Genomic DNA, 13,891 nt, shown 5'->3' on the forward strand with positions numbered 1-13,891 from the left:
GAAAGGAGTCCCCATCAGTTCTGCTACAGACTGAAAACCGAGACGAATATGGCTCGCTCTGTTCTGTAGCCCTATGTTCCTCACATGGTGTAGCGAGGGAGGGAAACGATTTAGGGATATACCTGTCGGCATTGTATTGGATCTTTCCCTTCTTAGTAACTGCTGGGCTGTACGGTCACCAGCAAGAGATGACTTAGTCCGTTTCATTGCAGATCATCCGCCCCGATGCCACCAACTCAGGGGCTCTCCCCACGGGAGCCACCCAACCACAGCAAAGGCCAACTTGCATGATAACCTTTGCCGGGAGTCCTGATACCCCTTGAAGACAGGCATCTACTCCTTGGCATTAGTTTGCAGTTCAGGCATCAGCAGTGCGTTCCTGTGTTTTCAAGGGGCTACCACCAAATGGGTACGTGACGGCCCCACCTCAACGAACTGGCTACCGTGCTGGATATGGGGCGCAGAGAAATCCAGTATTGTCATGGGGGCGAAAGAGGACAGCAGACAACGGAAGAAGATGACATACCACGGAAAGTGTCCTCGCCCAAATAGTTGAATCGGAGGTGGAGATGCAAGGCCATGACAAGAGATTCAGGAGATCGATTCTAAGGGCATTATGGATAATTCGTGCACTACGTAAGGCGTCCCGCCCCATATGGCCCTCACTTCTGTAGAATTTTGTAAGTGGCAGGTCAAACAAAAGAATGGGACCTGAACTCATAGGGCCGAAAAGTGTGAGACTCCTTTTAGACGCCTCTTACGACAGGTAAGAATACCTTAGGCCTATTCTAACCTCCGGACCCGCAGGGGGAGATTAAGAAGTTTTGTAGCTTATGGGGAGAGTCCTCTAACCAATTTTGACAATGTAGTGCCTCAATTGGACAGAGTTTGGCACGATATTCTAATGCGCCAATTGTACGGAATTTGGCACGATATCCGTTAGGAGGTCATGCAACAACTCTGTCAATCAATGCCAAGCCTAATAACAGCTTCCATAAGGGCCAGAGGTGGACCAGCGTGTTTTTAACTTGTTCAGTGTCTGAAACTCTTTCTCTTGAATAAATCATCTAGTTTTTCTAGGTTGTAATCATTTGTTTGTCTCTACATGTCTGTACATAATTGCTACCGATTTCCGTCCCATTCGGATAATTTCTTTGCAGTGCGTCGTTTTTATTTTCTTTTTCTTTCTTTTATTTTGTTTTAGAGTATAGATTACTGGGAGACATTGGGTCGTTGGCGACGATATTCGTGTAGCTCCCTACCCAACACAGCCACGTAAATAGTGCCCTGCGTCGCTTGTAGACGTGACACACATCGGCCGGTGGCTGAGCTCGGTGCGGCGCCGTTAGGCGGCCTTTAGGGGCGGCCGCCCGGCCGATAGCGGCCTGCATCGCCATCTCCAGCGCCAGCGCCGCTCTTTTGAAGTGGATCCCGGCCGACATTCCGCGGCGCCCAAAAACCGCCTGTAATTGATACCGCCGGCCCGTTAATTAAAACCGCTGCCCTGGCCTGGCGGAATGGGACGCACTGCTCCGAGCAGAGGCGCAGCGCGCTCGATGAAAGGTTTTTTCTTTACGACCGTTTCCACCGGAATCCGGTGGCTCGAATAGCTCCATCGGCGGCCCCTCTAACCTTCTACGGCCGCCGCTAGTAGGTCCGCTTAGTCGCGGAGTCTTCGCCTGCCAGGAATGTCAAGCGGGGCATGTGGCGGGTGTGCTGGTACTCTGTGGCGTGGACACCCGCCGGCAAGCACGCGTCCGTGCTTCAGTTCTTGGGGCCATAGACTGTTACTCTCTCGCCCTTCCTGCCCCGCAAATACAAGTTGCATTCACCATTACTACTAACGTGCTACAGATGCCTGTGAATTTAATAGGAAAACGTGCTGAAAAGCAATGCCTCCGAAATTTTTATTTTGTTCCCAATATCGGTTGAGGTAGCCTATTACATGTCATCGTATTACTCGGTCTATTTCCTTGCTTCGCTGACGCAAGTTGTAACGCGCTGCCGCTAGAACTCTCCGAAGTGTAGTGTGCGGAATCTTATGGGACTTAACAGCTAAGGTCATCAGTCCCTAAGCTTACACACTACTTAACCTAAATTATCCTAAGGATAAACACACACACCCATGCCCGAGGGAGGACTCGAACCTCCGCCGGGCCGAATTGTAGTGTGTACTATGGCGGTGTGTAAAGTAACTAAGCCGCTGCGTGAGAAACGGTGTGGTGTTATCGAGCCGGCCGGAGTGGCCGAGCGGTTCTAGGCGCTGCAGTCTGGAACCGCGCGACCGCTACGGTCGCTGGTTCGAATCCTGCCTCGGGCATGGATGTGTGTGATGTCCTTAGGTTAGTTAGGTTTCAGTAGTTCTAAGTTCTAGGGGACTGATGACCTCAGAAGTTAAGTCCCATAGTGTTCAGAGTCATTTGAACCATTTGTTATCGAGTTGTAAACAGCAGTAAACGTGCCTCCACTTGAAATCCATATAAGAACAAAAATTGTGTGCGCTGATAATTGCACATCAGTAATGTGCGACGTTGGGTTGTTGGTGCTGGTAAAGAATGAAACATTGGTGCTAACCTCATAGACTGTGACGGAGTAAGGAGTGGACGATCGTGCACGGCAACCGACACGACTCATCGGAATCGAGTTGGTGAACCCATCAGCGAAAATCGTCGGATAACACAGACAGAGCTCTCAGAATTGTGGTTCAGGAAACTTTTGCGCGTAAGGGTGATGGCTTCCTTAACAACATGGTGACAGGTGACGAGAGCTGGGTTCACCATTTTGACCCCTTAGACAAGAAAGCATCAATGATGTTCATCCACAAAGGATCACTGAAGCCAAAAAGTTCAAGAAGTCGTGCTCACAGCATTCGGCGATGTTCAAGGTATGATGCATTTGCTATTCATGCATAAAGGCAGCATCATAAGCTCTGCAAGGTACTGTGCGAGGTGATCAGAAAACTGTAAACACGAATTCGAAAAGTGCGTCCACACATAGAGCAACCTCTCCTTCAGCATTACAACGCCCGATCACACACGAGCGCTGCGATATCTGCAACAATCCGACGCCTCCAGTCCATAGTCATTCATCGTTCTTCATACAGTCCCGACTTCGCCCCATTCGATTTTCATGTTTCCAAAACTTAAAGAACAACTTCGAGGACTTCTCTTTGATAGTGAAGAACCGGTGCAAGCAGAGTTAATGCTGTGGCTCCCTCAACAGAGCCAAACATTCTACAGTGATGGTATCAACAAACTGGTCTGTCGCTGCCAGAAATGGATTCGTCCCCAGTATGACTATGTTCAGAAATAAATATGTAGACATGAAGAATAAAGACACAGAATGTTAATAACGTTTGTTTTATTTAATAAGTTTTAAGAGTTTTCAAATCCAAAATTCGCGACATTACTTACCAGTACTCGCTTGTAATAATAATAATGCAGCCAAAAAATTAGGTGGAAATTAAAAGAAAGATATGAAAAAGTCAGAAAAATATTACGTTCAAAAATGACGATAATAAATGGAAATTAAGAAGTAATAAAGATGTTTATAAAAGAACAGAACGAAAATTAGACACAATGAAGAAAGGAAGTATTGTAGTCTATGGACGAACGAGACAGAAATCCAAAACCGACCTGTGGTTAACGGAAATAACTGAGGAAGAAATAGGAAAAACAGGAAAGTTCACAGAAAAATTAAAAAGTTTCGACGGTTTTCAGGAGAAAACAAAGAAAAAGACAGGGGTAATATGGACAGAAGAAAGAAGAGGACAATTTAGGGAAAGAATGATAAACTACTGGATGAAGAGAGAAAAAAAGAAGACATAAGATGTTTCACTTGTTCCTCAGCAGGCCAAACCGATAATAGCAACAATAATCACAGAATCTTAAATAACAGAACATAGTATGTTGTCCTGGACGGCGAGTGTTTATCAGAGACAAGGGTATCGTCAGGAGTGCCCCAGGTAAGTATAATACGACTACTATTATTCTCTATATACATAAATGATCTGGCGGACGGGGTAAGCAGCAATCTGCGACTGTTTACTGATGAAGTTGTTGTCGTTGAGTGACTGTAGGTGGATACAAGATTAATTATACACAATTTCTAGTTGTTGTGATGAACAACGGCTAGCTCTAAATGTACAAAAATGTAAATTAAAGCAGATAAGCTAGAAAAACAAACACGAAATTATGGGTACAGCGTTAGTAGTGTACTGCTTGACACAGGATTGTGGTAAGGAAGGCGAATAGTCTACTTCAGTTTATTGGGAGAATTCTGGGAAAGTGTGGTTCACCTGTGAAGGAGACCGCAGGTAGGACGCCAATGCGGCCTATTTTTGTGTACTATTCGAGCGTCTGGGATGCGTACCAGGTCAGATTAAAGGAAGACATCGAAGCAACTCAGAGACGGGCTGCTAGTATTGTTTCTGGTAGTTTCGAACAACACGCAAGTGTTAGAGATGCTTCGGTAAGTCAGTTGGGAATCTCTGGACGGAGGGCAATACTCTTTTCGAAAAACGCTATTGAGAAAATTCAGAGAAGCGGAATCTGACGCTGACTGCAGAACGATTCTACTGGCTCCAAAATAGATTGCGCGTAAGGACTACGAAGATAAGATACGAGAAATCAGGGCTCATACGAGGACATGTAGTCAGTCGTTTTCCTTCGTTCTGTTTACGAGTGGAACAGGAAAGGGAATGACAAGTAGTGGTACGAGGCGCCTTCCGCCACGCTCGATACGCTAGACTGTGTATTATGGATATTGATGTAGATGTAGAATGACATTAATAATAATAAGAATAACAAGAATAACATCAATAATATTAAAGAATAATGACACAGGACAAATGGACAGTCATAACCCATGAGACATCACTCTGATACCACATAACACGGCAACTTGTCTGGATAATGGCTTCAGTTTGCCGAGAAGGAGAGTCCACAAGCTTCTTTAGGTATGCCACATTCAAATGAAGCCTCGCACTGGTGATGAGTTCCCAAAGGGCGACAGATTTTCAAGAATGTTGATTGCTACATGTCACCCACTGTAAGAAACTGAAGCAATTATTTTCTTTGTCGTCAACATAAGATGATTAGGGGGGGCAATTTGAGGTGGGATAGGGTGCCTGCGTCTTCGTTAAACTACTAATATGTTCGTACAGCCCTTTCAACACAGGTCTTGACATCTTGTAACACAGGAGCGTCGACGAAATACTCGTCATGAACATGTAAAATACATCGTCCGTCCAAAAAGCACAAAGACTGATTTCATTCCCGGCGTACAAGTAATGCCTGCGCAGTAAGTGCGGTGGCAACTTCAACTAACAACTCTAAAAAATAGACATTCACTCGTCCGGTTAGTTGTAAGCAGGCAGTTTTATGAAGGGGGCGTCCGACCATAGTGTGTTAGCGATGTTGTGTCACAAATCGCAGTCGAGCAACATCTTTCAATAAAGTGTTCAAGACATACTTCGGAACATTTTGAAGAAGAGAAAAGTGTGTGCAAAATTTCTCCCGGACACCTTAACTCTCGAAAAAAAGCAAAGGTGTTTGGACGTCTGCTGCGATTTATTGAAAGACAAAATGCAGACAGTTCATTTCTGGAAAAAATCGTCATGGGTTACAAGACTTTGTTACCAATACGAAACTACAACGAAACGAGTTGGGCGCAAGGTCTCCTCCGAACAGAAACGCGGCCGGTCGCGTCTCTTGTCCGTGCCAAAGGGGGCACAGATGTTTACAGTCCCTGCATCTTGTGTGTCTTTCGCCAAACCTTGGACTTCGTCAATCTCTGTGTTATCTCGCACCAGTATGACTGTATCGCTGCCGGCGTCATCAACAGGCAGGACGCACGAAGTATAATCGGAGAAGTCTGGAAACTCCTCCAAACGAATTTCTTGCTTGAACACAATGTCAGTATCTGACATTCGTATGATATCGCACAGTGATTGAAGATTCACTTTCGAACCGGTGGAATTCAGATTGGTGGAATCAGTTCGGTAGGCCTGCCACAGGTTTGTAGGAGCAGGACACTCAGTGCTACAGAAATATGTTTTGGTTCGACATGTTCTTCAGTATCCATGCACGCGTCTTCCTCCAATTCACAGAAATGTATTAATTATGGGTCGCCGAGGCGTTGGGCGCCAGCACAACCTCAGTCGCAGGATCTTCGCCATCATCCGCTCACAGAGATGGGCGAGGAGCGTATCAGCCGTTAACACTTCCGAGAAGCTCAACGTCGGCATTGGCGCTGCAGTGGCAGGGGAGCCTTATTCATCCCAGCGACTATCGTCAGATTGTGCCACTTTTGACAAGGACGTAACAGCTGTAAGGTGGTCACGTCATTTTTATTTTTGTACGTCATCGGTGTGCACGTCAGAGAGAGAGAGCAAGTTACGTTAGTGTTAAGCAATCTTTGGTCTTCTCGTGGCACAGTCTTTGCTTCTGTGCGATCTGATACGTTCTTATTTGAAATATGGTAGGTGATGGACTTCTTTAGTAGTGTTGTATTGACTTGTAATGGTATCTGTTAGGTGAAGAAAGGAGAACAATGATGAATATGACGTGTACAATGAAAAATGAAAGAAATATAAATTTTAAATGTAACTGTTTTCGAAGAGAAGAACATTGAGATAAGACTGTTGAACTGCGCACATAATTTGTTGGAATGATTATTGTCACCTATTTAACTTGTTCAGAGCTGAGAGAAAGACCACCTCACTTCCCAGAATCATGGAATAACATATCAATTGATTAAGCTGTTTGATTTTTACAGAAATCCTCTGTTAACTTTGTACCCTTTTTAAATCATTCTTCACTTTGTTAAGCATGGCGTTGTTCAGAATAATGTTATGTGTGAAGCTTACCCGAAGTTTTACTCTGTCTTTTTGGATATGTAATTCATTCTGAAATCGTTGTCTTGGAATAACATTTCATAGGAACAGTCATTCTCCTCGCTCCATTGTTTGTCATTATGCATTACAATATGCAACAGTTTGAATATGTATTTAGAAATCTAGCTTAGCTGCTGCCTGCTTGGTGTTTGCTATTATGCTTTCGAGAAATCTCCAACAATGTTGCCAAGACGCGAGGTAAGTGGAAATTTTGATTAAGGGCAGAAACTTGTTTTATTTCAGTTGCGCTTTTAAGATAATGTCAAGTTGCATTAAGATCAGTTACAGTTCAGTTCGAATTAGGTTCTGTTTAGTCAAAGGTTAGCGTACGAGTTTGAGTTGAATAACAGTTTATGGGGATATAGTTTTGGGTAATATCTAGATTTTATAGAGTGGGAGGTAAAGTTGGGCTAAGTTCCATACAGAAACAAATATAGGGAGGAGATTCCACAGCGTCCGCTGCAGTGTATGGGCATAGGTTGCGTGGTTCAGTGCCTTCTATCAGTGTTTTATCGTCCGGGCGAGGTGAAGCTTCATCTGCCTGCGACTGTGTCATGGAGTCATCAGGTCGTGTCCTCTGTCCCCTCTTGCGCTTCTCTGGTGGTCGGTTTTTATCGTGAGTGCCCCACCGTGTCGGACTACGGCAAAGAGTTCCGATGGTCTGACACGAGTCCTGACGCGGTCACTATCATGGTGTGTCAACATTTGTGCCTCTATCGGCATTTTCATCACCCGTCGACTTGGCTGTTTGGGCAGGAGGGCTGTGATGGACGAGGCAGTTACCTCTTTCGTCTGTCTTGTCTTAGTCATCTGCGGAGTGTCGTTACGCTACTTCTGAGACGGCAACGTTCCACATATGTCACAGGTAAGGTCGTCGGCATTGGGAGAGGGATCAGGTGCGCAGGTGGTAGTTGTTCTATTCTCCTCTGAAGGCATTCGGACCAGACATGGTACTCTTTGCCACATTATGAGCGCGTCTTTGGCTGCCTGTCGTAAATGATGACGCCTCTGCATTCTCTAATAGAACGGGACGTGTACATTTAAAGTAACATGGACCTGACGCTCGCCATTAAGGACGTAGTATGTGCTGAAATGAGGCCATTTCTACGCAATATATCCTTGTACCGCCCCATAATATCGATGAGCGGACACCACCTCGTCCGCCGGCTGCTCAAAAGAAAGTTAAAAGATCTGGATCGTCCGCAGTCGCATAAAAGCGTTGTCGATCTCTACAGCACCCATATTACTATCCGAATGGCAGAATTTGAGCCAGTTTTCAATTCCTCGAAGGACGCTGTCGGAGACTGCATCATTAAGAAGCTTGACGTGCACCACACTGCTGACAATGGAAAGATGTATACTATCAAGTTCGTTACTTTGTATCTGTACTTCGTCTCGGAGAAAACATTCAACTGCCAGCGCTTTTAGTTGAGCAAATTTTCTCCTAAAACTGAATTCCAGCGCCGATTTTCTGTAAGAGTTGACCATTTTAACCGATGAAAACATTAGGATATGCGAAATAGCCTAAGTAAGTAGACAACCAATGATGATGCATTCCGCGGCAGGACGTAAACGGCACGTCCACGTCGCACAACTCCTCAAACCAAACTGGTCTTCGTCAAACCACTAACATATTCACGCAGCCCTGGCAACATGCATTTTGTCACCTTAGAAGCCAGGATCATAGACAGAGTGCTCATCATGAACATGTACAATACACCACCCGTCCGAAAAGTACCGAGGCCGATTTCATTCTTGGCATATAAGCGACGTCAGTGCAGTAACTACGGTGCCAGCTTCAACTAGCAACTGTAAAAGCCAGATGTGTATTCTTCCAGTCAGTTGTCAACAGGAGGTGATGCGCAAGAGACATGTGGCAATAGTGTATCAACGTTTCTCTGTCACAAATCACAATGGAGCAACATTTCTCAGTCATGTGTTCGAGACATTCTCCTGACTATTTTGAAGGCGCGAAAAGTGTATGCAAAGTTTCTGCCGGACACCTTGAATCTCGAACAAAAACAACGACGCGTTGACGCCTGCCGCAGCTTGATGGAAAGGCATAATGTGGATAATCCATTTCTGGAAAATAGAATCATAGGTGACGAGACTTTGTGTATCAGTACGAATCCATCACGAAACAACAATGAGCGAGAATTCACATCAAAGATCTACGCTATGAGACATAACAGACATTCAAGCCAATATGATGCGCAAGTTGAACAAATCCCAAAAGACCTTTCTGACAGTTTCACATAGCTGTATGACGTTCTGGGCGTTGTAGGAAAAGGGAGGCGGGGAGGGGTTGGTGGGTGTGTGTGTAGGGGGGGGGGGGGGGGGGAACTATGTAGAACAGCTGAAGCACCAAACTCACCTTTTCAATGTTTCTCTATTTTTCGTAATTCCAGTGTCAGTGTCGAATCTTCTGGACCTGACAACATTAGTCTCCGAGAATTTAGAAGTAAATATCATCGTTCATATCTCCGGCAACTTGAACACGTCATGGCGCCGGAAACAGTCCCAAAACATCGCAGAATTACTTTCATCATAGAACCATCTGCACCTCCGCACACCACAGGTTACGTCCTGCATTTAGCCACCGGTGAACTTGACAGTTCGCAGAATTTAAAAATACCGAAGTCGCAATTTATCGACCACACTTTGTGCCTGCGATTTCAGTGCTGCCTGGCCCACTGAAGAGGCGCAACTTCATCAGCCGCTGTGAACAATGGCCTTTAGCGAGGAATTCGACTTCAAATATGGTTACCTTAGCAATTTTCACTCGGAAACTGATTGAGGAATTCCCTTTGTTCACTGACTGCAGCAAATCTTGTCTTGATTGACACCGATTGTCAGTGACAAGACGTTGCACACGTCTGTTAGTTACGATCTTTTTACGACATCAAGCGAATGGACAAAAGGAGCAGGCCACACCCGCTTTCAAGGAAAGTCGTCGGAGAGATGCATGAAGTTACAGGCCTTATCAGTGAAGTCGGTGTGTTCTAAAGAAGACGATTATGAACCCGGGAAACGAAAATATCTTTTATGTGATTTAACATGGATTCCGCTAGCATCTACATCTACATCTACATCTATACTCCGCGAGCCACCTTACGGTGTGTGGCGGAGGGTACTTATTGTACCACTATCTGATCCCCCCTTCCCTGTTCCATTCACGAATTGTGCGTGGGAAGAACGACTGCTTGTAAGTCTCCGTATTTGCTCTAATTTCTCGGATCTTTTCGAGATCGCGGTTTGCTCTGTTCGTCCTTGAGGTACAGAGCACCTTTGGTAACGGCGTCCAAATTGGCGTCAGGCTCCTTGGCTACTGGGCGACATACGGTACAGGTCAGCACTGTCTTCAGTGAACAAACTACACCGGTCGTTGTGACCGAGCGGTTCTAAGCGCTTCAATCCGGAACCACGCAGCTGCTACAGTCGCAGGCTCGAATCCTGCCTCGGACATGGATGTGTGTGATGTCCTTAGGTTAGTTAGGTTTAAGTAGATCTAAGTCTAGGGGACTGATGACCTCAGATGTTAAGTCCCATAGTGCTTAGAACCATTTGAACCATTTTGAACAAACTACAGTCTTACTGATTATCAGACCAGATTTGTGACTGTATTTCAGAACTTCGTATTAGACATAACTCAGCACGTCGTTCTGAACAGGACAAAAATGACAGATGTACAGGTAATTGCGTGAGTACTCCTTTGAAAGTTATAGGGCCATTAACATTTACAGATTATAAAAACGATCCAGAGTGTAACGTCGGAAACTCCGTAAGGCAATTTTCCGACGATGCTCACGTCTATAGGAAGACTGCAACGCCGGAAGACTCGGGAAGACCTATAGAATAGAAATAAATAAAATGGAAGTGCATTGTATTTGGTCGCCTTTGCGTTACGTTAGTGCTCTGCTACACACTTTCTTTCCTCGTTTGCTTTCAGATGTCTGACGGTTTTATAGAGGTGCTTCTTTGTACCTTACAAAATCCTATATTTCAGGGTACACCTTTAACTCTCTTATTTCTTGCTTACTCCATTATGAAGAAATACAGAATCTAATTTCCAACAAATTTACAGACTTTTTTTTTTTGTGCTTTTAGAGGGTCACAATGGTTCCTCCAAGACAATCGTTTCTTCCTGTTTCGTAGAGATCTCAGATATTAACCACTCTGAATATTACTTTTGATTTTGAGGCTTCCACTGCACACCATTTAAATGTAGTTCTTTACTGAACTACTACGACGGGTGTTCGATAAATTATGCAAAGCTTTTTTCTGTTAGCAGGTTGGTTGTATTCAGGATTCCAATACACCATGTTATACCCCAGCCTTTTGGTTACAAACTCCTATTTTTCAACATAATCTCCGTTCAATACGGCAGCCTTACGCCACCTCGTTGGGAGGGTCTATATGCCCGCATGGTACCCCTCTACTGGTTGACGTCGGAGCCAACGTCTTGCTGTATCAATAACCTCCACACCATCCACGCACTGCTTCTCGCAAAGTGCATCCATCATTTGGCCAGACAGATGGAAGTCGGAAGGTGCGACATCCGGACTGTAGGGTGGATGAGGAAGAACACTCCAATGAAGTTTTGTGAGCTCCTCTCGAGTGCGCAGGCTTCTGTGAGGCCTTGCGTTGTGATAGAGGAAAAGCTCGTTTGCATTTTTGTGCCGACAAACACGCTGAAGTCGTTTCTTCAATTTCCTGAGGATTCTACAACACACTTCAGAGTTCATCATTGCACCATGAGGGAGAACTTCAAACAGAGCTCCAGAAGACATTCGCCATGGCTTTACTGGCTGAGGGTGCGGCTTCGAAGGACGGGTAGTGTGCCGCCACTGCACAGACTGCGGTTTTGTTTCCGATTCGAAGCGACGAACCCATTCTTCATCGTCTGTGACCATGTTAGACAAAAAATTGACACGATCAACCTCGTAACACACAAGCAATTGCGCACAGATGGTCCTTCATTGCTCTTCTCTCGATCGATTGAGAGTGTCCGCACGTTCCAATATGGCAGGAGTCACAGCTGTGTGCGGCCGACCAGCACGTGGAAGATCGGACAGTTTTATGTGACCTTGTTGCGTTGATAACAGACGCCTCGCCCAACGACTCACCGTGGTTTTGTTCACTGCCAGGTCCCCGTAGACATTCTGTATTACAGACGCCATTTTGAAAGCTGCGTATAGGGCCGCCACCTATTAGAACTTCCTGGAACTATACTGGCTTAAGTGGGAATATTGCACTACGTCCGACAGTCCGACAACAAATTACGCCTTTTTTTCAACCTAAATTGGCCGAGAAAAGAATGAGTTGCATTACTTATCGTACGCCCCTCGTAGTATAGGAGAATGTCGTACCTAGAGGATAGTGGATTTAAGAGCTCATAATGTTCCCTGGTCGGTACGTTGGTGGAGTGACTAGTTTAGAACCACACGAAGGAATGTGCAACAGACAATGCCATAAGCAGTTTCCGATATTTTATACACTTTTTGTGGTTAGACACGAGATTGTGTTTTGTGCAGAATTTGTAAATATTTGAAGATGAACAAGTTTAAGTGCCGTATGATGTATTAAAACTATCTGAAAGACATTGTTAATCACCATCCTCTACCTTGAAACACGGACATGTGAAGTTTGGAAATGAACTAAGTTTTATGTCTTAACAAGTTTATCGATGTTGAAAATGGAAATTTGTGTTAGCTTTGAACAGCTTCAGTTACAAAATGTGTTTTACTTGTAACTGGTTTTTTGATAGTACCTCTGCATTATTTGACATCACTTACTATTAGGACATAGATAAAGCAGAAAATTATTTCAAAAAATTCCTACATATGCTGGATGTTTTACGCGATTGTAGTTTTGGGTCTCTGCAGATTGCCTCCCTGATTTTGCAACATAGATATGTGAAATTCCTTGTTCCGTGACGTCGGCAACTCAATAGCATTTGGAGTGGCTAGTGTGTGGTGTCATTGGCCAAAAGATTCCTATAAAAGCTCGTGAGAGTCGATGACTCCTGCTGTAAATGACAATTTTTTGGTGGCTAACGACCGCGAAATAAGTAGCAAATGGCTCAACTGTGGAGAGTGCTCTAATTTTGTCTTTGTTCTTTCAGTTGAATCTCGCCTTTTCTTATTTTTATATCATGTTCTGTAGACACAACTGCAGCATTACTTTCTCTAATTGTTATAAGCTGCAGAAAGCTTATATACTATCTGACGTTAAAATGATTATTGATAGCGTGATTCGTATTTGTTCTCCCAAGTAAATGTTCACAAAAGATTACAAATAAATAAAATGATGGCGCATTGTGTTACCGAGTATCAAAGATGCTGCGGATTTGAGTCAGTTATGAAATGAGTGAATAGGAGATTCCAATATTACCACATGTAATTCGCCTGTGAGGGATGATTACATACTTATACCGGTAATTATTTTTGTACTATCAATATGAACACACGCATGAGTCGTAACATGATGACCAGTGCTCGCCGCTAGACTAAACACCATCACGTGGCATTGCGAGCACTTGACGCGATAACGAAAATAAGTAAGGGGAGCCAGGACGATTGGAGAATCATTCTAGCGACGACGCGGATCGGAAATGGGGAAATTCGCTTACATAAGCGACTCTGAATAAGAGTAGATTGTTATTGCCCGGCAACTGGGAAAGATAATCTCAGAAGCGGATGGTCGGATGCTACTGCTGTGATCCTCACTGAAAAATGGTTGAAGCACGGTGAAACCACGTTTTCGTGACAGGAGATTAGACGTCCACACTTCGTCGCAGAACGTGGAGTTCAGAGACATGCCCGGTCAGTAAGGAGGATAGCGGAGATCTGCGGCAGATCCAAGGACAGGATACAGTGCTGGTGCAGGCACAAATGTTTCGCAGCACAAAGTTCAGCAGACAATCTCTACGTGTTCCCATGTTAACCCAACGACATCGACAATCACGATCTGCAGTGGGCACGAGATTGGGCCGTT

This window comes from Schistocerca americana, chromosome 2 (genome assembly GCF_021461395.2).
Source record: "Schistocerca americana isolate TAMUIC-IGC-003095 chromosome 2, iqSchAmer2.1, whole genome shotgun sequence".
NCBI lineage: Eukaryota > Metazoa > Arthropoda > Insecta > Orthoptera > Acrididae > Schistocerca > Schistocerca americana.